Consider the following 9,243-nt stretch of genomic DNA (forward strand, 5'->3'; position numbering starts at 1 on the left):
CTTGACCTCTTCTTTTGCTTTTGTCAGGACTTTGAGCTGACTTCTCTTTGGCACTAGAAAGGCAGAAAACAACAAACTCATACGTACTTTACATGCTGCTTTAGTTTGCTGTGTTCTCATCTCCTGGAAGATGTTGCAATTGGGTTCAGCTAAGCAGGGGATATTGTTTCCAGCAGTTGAGACTTAACACTCTTCAGTTTCCTTGAAACTTTCCGAGCATACGTGGCCAAATGGTTGGCCAGTCAGTGCTCTGGAGGGCTTAGAGCAGTGGAAATTTCAGTGATGCTGTTGACATCTCCAGCAGAGCTATGTAAACATGGCAGAGCACTTCTTCATTGGCTGTTTCCAAGCCAAGGCAAGGTGATGTCTCTGCCCTGGGAATGAATCACAGCAAAGACCAGGGACCTTTTTGGTTTCTTGTTTCCATCCACTTTGGGAACAAGGGGGCAGCCACCTGCAGCACCCACATCAGCACTCCCTTCTTTCTCCCCAGGGCACTCTGTGGGCTGGATACCTCTTTGGGAACCCCATGTAGAGACAGAATGGAGTGTGTCCAGCACTGCAACCTCTGGCAGTCTCTTCCCAGACAGCATGTCCTGAGCACAAACCCTGACTGCCCAGCTGCAGGCAGACATCACAGTCTGGCTTCCTCCTTCAGCTGGGGGTAAAGGTTAAGAAGCAGATGGGTTGTTTTGTAATCTTGTTACAGTAATGATTCCATTACATAAACGATCACTTCTACTATACCGTGCTACTTCTTTTCCAGCAATTCTTCAAAGAAACCGCATCCAGATATTCTGCCAGCGACATTTAATTACCGCAGCTTCTATTACTTAGAGATGCTGAAAACAGCTGGCTGCCTGTTAGAATCATCCCACCTCAACTCCCAGACCAGCCCACAGCTGGAAGGAGAGCAGACTGATCCGCACCACAAATTCCCCACTGCCCATCCTTGCTGTGCTCTCTGGTCAGTGTGGCAGGTGACATTCCCATCTCCCAGGATTGTTATTTTCTCCTGACAATCCATGGGAAACATGAGGGCTCTTTGAAAGCTGGACTCGCACACACACGCCTGGTGTCCTCAGCCCATATTTAGAGAGGGGCTGTGGCTCCAGCCCAGTGCCATGCTATCTTTAGGCACTGTGCTTCAGAAGGCACTCATTTTGCGTCTGATAAGGGCTGATATGTCTGATAAGGGAACCAGCTCTCACGTGGCAGCACATGGAGGCTGGGATGCTGACAAACGCTGTTATGCCTCCGTTTCTCCAGAGAAGAAAGAATAAAACAGACAATTTCTGACTTATCAGATTGCTTCAGAGGATATTCCACAATGCACGGTGTGAAAACAATCTCAGTGAAAATAAGAGCAGGCCTCCTCATTTTAAATATGCAATTGTCCTTCAGATTTTGAGAAGCTCAAAATACTTGTCCCTGAGTGATCTCCTTATCAGTCATTGCTTCAGACACGTCCATCTAGTTCCCAAAAACTCCCTTCTGAAACAGGTCCGTTTTTCCTTACGGGCAAAACCCTGATTTTTTCCCTGTACTTTCTCTTGCAAGGTCACCCTTGAGGATTTAAGTCACTTCTTGATTTGAAAAGAGCACGGACATTACACCAGCGGGTTGTGGACGTCACTGGGGCAAGGTAAAGGGCAAGGTAACTTGTATTACAGCACTGTAGGCTATCTTGCCAACACAGGATTCTCAGTTCCCCTTTGCATTTTTCTTTCTTCCCTGGCGCTGTCTCCACAATCTCATTCCCCTCTGTGTCCCTGTCTGGAAAGTGTTTCTGGGAAGGTGAATCTGGCTTCCCATCAGCCTGGAGTCTCCTTCCTTCCTTCCTGCAGCTCCTCTCTGCTGTCCAATAAGGAGATCCCTATCGCAGCTGAGCTCACATCCAAATTCCTCCCAGATGGAGGACTCCAAGGAAGGACTGTACACCCTTCCACAGAATCACAGAATGGCCCAGGTTGGAAGGGACCTCAAGGATCATGAATCTCCAGGGCCACCAACCTCCCCATTTAATACTGGACCAGGCTGCCCAGGCTGCCATCCAACCTGGCCTTGAACATCTCCAGGCATGGGGCATTGACATCTGCTGGCAAAACATCTGGAGAATAATAACTGTGCCCTACTTGGTTTTGTCCTTAGTGCAGGACTGATACAGAAGGACCACCTTAATGGCAAGCACACTGATACAAGATATATGCTCTGCTGCTTGGTGCCCAGAAGCATACAGAGAATAGAAGCCCTCTGCTCTCATAAACTGGAATCATTTTTTTTTTGAATGTTAAAAAAACAATTATTGGTGATATTGCAAACATTAAAAACAAAACAAAACAAAACAAAACCAGAAAATCAACTTGATTCTGGGAAACTCTTCTCAGATACCCTCACTCTCAAATGGGGCAGAGTCAAGCACTGCTGCAGAGCTCTGCTGGTGTCCTGGAGTCAGGTAGATAACGGGACCCAGGGCAAGCAGGAACCAGTGAAAGTCCTTCTGAAATCAGATTGCTGAACTGTTGACTATGCTCTAAAAAAAAAGTCTTTACTGCTCCAGAACGGGTTTATTTGGTGCATTCTGGAGTAGGATGTAGGCAGTTTCCCATGCTAGGTAGAATGATATCTGAGTTGATACAAATTTCTTCCACCCATCTCCACGTTTCAGTGAAGAACTTCAAGGTGCTGCAGGTATAATTAAGAGATGTTTAGAGCTAAAGCCTTAGTGGGGTTAGAAATTTCAGTATACATCCTTCTGTAATTTCATCTGGATGGGATTCAAGCTCATGCATAAGAGCAGCAATGCAAGAGCCAGACCAAGCCAAAGGAAACAAGTTGGTTAATGTGAGAGAACACAAGGGATGAACAGACACAAATCTGCCATGAGGAACTTTTGCTTGCACAAGGTGGTTTTTAAAATGATGACCTCCTTGAGTAATGGCACCAGCAAGAGGTTTCTTTATGGCAGGTCTTGATTGAGGTTACGAGTGTGAACAGAACTTGCTATCGGATCCTTGAATTGCTTTTTGCTGTGCTCTGATCAGCAGTGCTGATAGGAGTGGGGTCGGGCTTCCACTAAATTACAGCCAGATATTTACACTCTTTGGGCTGCTTGGTCTGTCCTGGAGCAGGGAGGTCAAAGTCACACAAGCTAGAAATCTGCTCACTTACAAGCTGATGAATGCAGGCTCAAAAAGACCTACCAGGAGAATGACTCAAATGATGTCAAGGGTTCCCTGGTTCTGATGAGATGGGCTAAATGTCACTGCTTATACTATGTCTGAGCTATGATTAATTACGTGGAGTGCTCTGTGCAACAGGAAGGGAGAGGCTGTGTAGTCTGTTGGCTGCAAATATTGTACTGTTGAATAGGAAATGTTTACTTCTAAGTTTTATTCACGTAGCTTGTCTGGTTCCTTGATGACATCTGTGAGAAATGAAGGTTTATTTGCTATCTAAGGTTTTTCTCTTTGTGTCATAGGAGGCAAAGGCTCTTTTGGTTGGCTTCCTTAGGCATCACACGGTTAACACGATGCTATGAAGTGTGTTGGAAGGGCTTCAGCTTTTCCTCACCAAGAAAACATCTGTTCTTGTTTTCTATGGTCCTAAGGAAGAGATATTGGCTTTTGGGGTTTGTCAAGTTTCCATGTGTGCATTTGCTTTCATTTCCTTCTTCTTTGTTCCAGGACAAATTTATTTGTGTTTTGCAATATTGCTGATGTAATAAACTTTCCTGCAGCTGATCAAAGCTGTGTGCCCTCACGTATCTATCAGATCTACCTGGCAGGTTTGGCACTGCTTTTTTATGACGGCCATGGGAAGCATGCATTCTGTGACCATCTGCTTCACTTCTGGTTCAGTGTTTCTTGCCTTTTTGACTTCTTAGGCTGCAAACAAGTCACTAGCAGCCAGTCTAGGGGCTCACCAGCCCTTGTAAATGGGGCTTAAAAAAATAAAAAAAGGGTTACAATATTTTTTCTTATCTTCCTACTCTGTAATTACAATATCCTGCTCCATTTTATTGATGAGATAAGCTAATGATCAGTGTAAATCCAAAATCCCCAGACTTCCCAAGTTTCCCCTAAGGCCCCTCTTCCTACAGCTGTGTTTCCACAGAAACATCTCACAGCAGCAAACCAAGCGAAAAAAAAAAAAAAAAAAGCAGACAGGAATAACAAAACAAGGCAAGAGTCCTCTGCAAGCCAAGAGCAGTTGGGTTTGGTAACCAACATGAGCAGAGGGAATTATTTATGGCTATGTAAAGGCTTCGGTGCACGGAGCACCTTTGTCTTGCAAGCTTCTACCTCAGGCAGGGAGAAATGAAGGCAGAGTTTGGTTGTGACACCGGCTGCTCCCTGAGAGTCAGAGAGCTGCTCTGTGGCTGGAGAGGCTAAAGGTCTGAGGGTGCATCAGTGCTGATGTTCAAAGAGTGGGGAAAGGCAGTCTCCATTTTCCAACCTGGGTCAGTAATTTGCTGAGGTTGGACTCGACCCAAACGTCAGCTTGGCACATGTTTTGCTAATGCTTGCCTGATTGTGTTCATCAGAAAGCAACCTGTGGTTCCCATCAGTTAATGGAGGTTGCTGCGGTTGGTTGGCACATGGATGCAAAATAAGCAGAAAGAAAAAATGAGCTGGTTTTGCGACTCTGTTCACCAGGGCGTTTTTCCTGCACCTTGTCAAAGGGTTCTCTGTGTTTTATTTTCCTCCTTGATGACCTAAAACACATTTGGGAAGAAACTACCTTGTAAAATTCAGAGGCACTTTTAACGTTGTTGTTGTTGTTGTTTGCTGCTCTATTTCCCATCCTCTGAGCATTTCTCATTCCATTGCTAAGTTCAGTGCTCTCCATTTCAAGCTTCTCCCTCTAACAAACCACATGAGTCATTCTCTGGCTCCTTGTCAGCAGTGTAAGGATGCGTAGAGCTAACAAATATGTTCTCCACAGTGTAATGCTGTTTTCTTTAAGGTTTGCCCATTGTGGTTCAGTAACAAACGGGCGGGGGTGGTACGAAGCACTGACACCCTTTGAGTGCATTAAAGCCATTATCATTCCACATCCATTTTCTTTCTCTGTGGCATGTTAAGTGTTTCTGCTCAGCCGCTCGAAAATGGTTTTTGAAAGAAAGCCATTACATGGGGTTCAGGACCCAGATTTGAAATTTAGATTGAATAACACTTGAATAAAACATTTGTAACTGGAGCAACAATCTCGTCGTGATACCAGGGCGCTGGATTTGGCATCTATCATGGGAATGTGATGCTTTAGGGCAAAAATTCTGGTTTTAAGATAAGGAATTTAAATGAAAAATATCTACAAGAGGAGGCATTTTGAAACACCAACGTTGGGAATGAAATATTTCTTTAGAAGTTACAGAGGTCTTCCCATTATTGTTGTTATTATTATTATTATTATTTTCAAAGACAAAAGTTCTTGGGTGCCTTTAATCAGTGAACTTTAATATTTTCACTTTTCAACATCCGTGAAGATGTTGAAACTGCAAATGTCAGAAATTGCCCTGGGATGGAAGTTCTGGTTTCGAGTGCTGCAGATGGAGGCTTCAGGGCCACAAGTCACCCTGTGTTCCCATCATTAAACTCGCTCAGAAATTAACTGTAGTCTATAGGAATGCATCCTGTCCTTCCCTCCTTGATTGAATAGTTCTGTACATCAGAAGGTTACTTGTTTCAAAGCAAAGGGCTTTTACTTGAGGAGTAAAAGCAGAAAGGAGTGTTTGTTTCAGGTTTCTTCTCCCCTGTGTTTTTAGTCAGGCTCAAAAGAGGGCAAGGAAACCCTCTTGGATCTACTGCACAAGAAGCCCTCTCAGATTTTCCTCTGGGGAAAGGACGTGGGATCCCAATGCTTCACCCCCAGCACAGTCAGGTTTCTGGTACCTGTGGGTGAACATGACATTGTCCCAAACCTCAGACTCTGAAATGTCAGGTTTGAGCTCAAACCACCCCTGGGGATGTCAGGGAGATTCAGAGGTGACTTCCCCGGAGGAGATGCTGGATTCTGTAGCCTTTTCCAGCACCTCCTGGCAGCAGAGATGGGGAAACCAGAGCATGTGATGCTCATGCAGTGCTCAGGGGCTCACAGGTGAGCACAGACCGTGGGTTTTCCAGGGCCCCTTGTATTTTGGTTGATGGGAAATCGTGGGGTCGGGGCTGTATGTGTGTTCTTCAATTTGCTCACGGGAGACCAGGTCCTTAATTTTGCTGAAGATAGTGCGGGGAAAGAGGAGTGTTCATGGGGTCCTGGATGAGGATCCCTGCTTACACCAGTGCTCAACCCCTGGGGATGCTGCAGGGAGGCTGTCTGTCTGTCTGTGCACAGGAGACAGACAAGGTCCCCACATCCTTGTTTTTGTGACTTTAGTCAGCACACTTTGTTTATTTAGTGACAATCATTCAGCAAACATCCTCTGGAGGCATACCTAGAAACACTTAGTCTGTTAAAAAACAAACAAACAAACAACAAAACACTTCAAGAACAAAACTGATAGAGAGAAGCTGGTCAAGGAGAGATCTTGTCCAAGAAGCTCTGCGCATGAGCACAGTCAGTTCAGGCTTTTGGCACGGTGCAGAGCATCCTCTGTGCTGCAGTGCAGCCAGACCCCAGCAGCCATCCCACCATCAGTCACAATAGCTGGCAGCCTGCTCTGATGTGCACAGCCTGCTCTGATGGAGCTCTTGCCAAATCCAGACCTTCAACCCAACCTTCCAACCTCCCAAAGGAACAACATTCATGCTACGTTAGAATGCGTGCAGGATTTATGACTGCTGGACATTATTTAGGAGGTTTTTGTTTTCCAAGAGATTAGTCACTGTGGGAAAAAATTGTTGAATGCCCAATTACAAGGCTTCCCGTAAAACGATTTACTTGGCAAATTCAAAGGGGCTGCATAGAAGTCTGTGTAAGAGCTTGCACACAGCTCCCTGGGGATGGGAGGTGAATGTCCTGCCACAATTCCTCTGCAGTGATTTTTGGGTGGCTTCCTGGCTGGTGATTCTCCAGATTAAGCCCATAAATTGTAGCTGCTAATTAGAGGCGCTCACCCTGTACAGGTGGTAATAAGTCCAGGAACAAAGGTGGATGACAGTAAACGAGGACTGGATCAATAACTTTAATTCTAGAGCAGAGGCAGCCCATATTAATTCAAAGTGAAGCCCTCTGGACTGGGAATTTAGTGGCTAGAAAATATTGCCTTTAAAAACTCATCTGTTCTCTTTTACGTAATTTTTAAATCTAATGTCATCTTTCTAGCAGAGGATGGATGAATTCCTTAGAGACAAATGTGGTCATCCTTAGCTTTGTTATCCCACTGAGATAGCAGCAAGCATGGGGAGACACTTTGCAGGGCAGGAGGATGGATGAGGGCACACCAGTGTGACAATGAGCACCATGCTTCCCAGTCCTGTCCCCAACAAGCCTGGTCATAGATTCTTGCACCTTTTGCAGTAGAGACGGGGAACTTTAGCATTGCCCCCTCAGTCCCACCCCCTGCCATGGGCTGACTGTCCCCCACTCAGGCTGCTCAGGGCCCATCCACAGCCTTGGGCACCTCCAGGGATGGCCCCCACAGCTCGGGGCAGCAGTTCTGGGGCCTCACTGCAATCTGAGTGAAAAATGTATCCCTAACATCTAATCTAAATCTCCCCTCTTTTAGTCTAGAACCATTCCTCCTTGATTTATCACTGTCTGCCGATGTAAAACATCACTCTCCCTCTTGCTTATAAGCTCCCTATAAGTCCTAGAAGGCTGCTGTGAGGCCTTCCCAGAGCTTTCTTTTCTTTCCTATGTTGTGGTCCCCAACAGCACAGTGGACAGAAGTGACCACCACTGACTCAGCCTTTGCTGTCCCTGCCCGAACAGTTCCATGGCAACTCTGATTGTCTCCCAGCCAGCAGCCCTTGCACCACATGCCAGGGATGAGAAGAGGTAAGAAGTGGGGACCCTGGAGGATCTCTGTGATTCCCTTTTCTTTCCCCCACACAGATTTCCTGTGTGACTGTAGACGAGTCATTTAGTATCTCCACAGTTCCCCATTTGCAAAAATGGATTTTCCCTACTTCACAGATAAGGAATAATAAAAGGATAAATACACTAATGAGCCTTGGAGGCTCTCTTGATGTAGGCCAACTGGATCCTGTTAACTCAGTGTCTTATCTGAGTGAAAAAAACACAAAACATCCTGATTTTCTGGGAAGACATCAGTTATTCCTATGAAAACGAGTAATGCTTTGGATGACTGCATCAGAGCATATGGAGTATTTGGAAGTCATTCTTGATAACTAATTCTGTTTGGTACTCATAGGACACTAGAGTTTGGCTGCATTGGAGTTTTCTGCTTTAGGTCTATGAATACATCAGGGAAAGCCTGTAAAGATAGAAGGAGAAAGTAAGTTACATATAATATATGTATTCTTGTTGAGAATATTCTTGACAGCTCACTTATCAAGGGGAGCTGTGGATGGGATCAGGGGATCGCTTGTAAAGTCTAATGGCAGGTTTGTCTTCACCCCACCCAAATCCAAATCAGGTCTATGGGAGAGGGATCCCAGACATTTCAGAAGGCTATGGAGAGCACCAGGGCACTCCTTGAGGATTTTGGTTTGTTGACTGCTGCATTTTCCTTAAGAGAAAGAGGCAGCATGAAGAGACAGAGACAGAGAAGGTTGGGTTGGTTGAGTTGGGTTGGGTTGAGTTGGGTTGAGTTGGGTTGAGTTGAGTTGGGTTGAGTAGAGGAAGTACTCCCAGGTCCGATGAGCTGAAGGAAAGGCATTGACTTTGATCAAGGTGTTAGCGAGGGCCAATTGACCCCATTAGCCCCACCTTGCTCTGCTCCTGTAGCTGTGTGGGAGTGAAAGTGTGAGTGGTGAAGGAAGGGGTTGTGAGGTGCTGCGTGCAGGGCAGGAGGGGCTCTGCAGAGGGTAATGTGATGGTGTGTACTGAGGCTCGGGTGTCTGGGTGTGCTGATCACTGAAGGTATAGGGGCAATGTGAGGCATGATGAGTTATCTGGGAAGGTTGCAGTGTGGGAAGTTGAGGGAGATCAGCTGCTTACGATATTTATTTATTTATTTAACTATATTTAGCTACTTAGTCAATTCTGTAAAGTACTCCTTTAGATGCGTGAGTGGAAAACACTTAACTATTGCAATAGCTCAGGCTAATGCTTATTTGATGCTTCCTGTTGCATGTGATTGAGTTGAGCCTTTCCTTCTTCAGCCAAAGGCTTTCT

The sequence above is a fragment of the Meleagris gallopavo genome, chromosome 19, assembly GCF_905368555.1.
Source record: "Meleagris gallopavo chromosome 19, MGAL_WU_HG_1.1, whole genome shotgun sequence".
NCBI classification, from domain to species: Eukaryota; Metazoa; Chordata; class Aves; order Galliformes; family Phasianidae; genus Meleagris; species Meleagris gallopavo.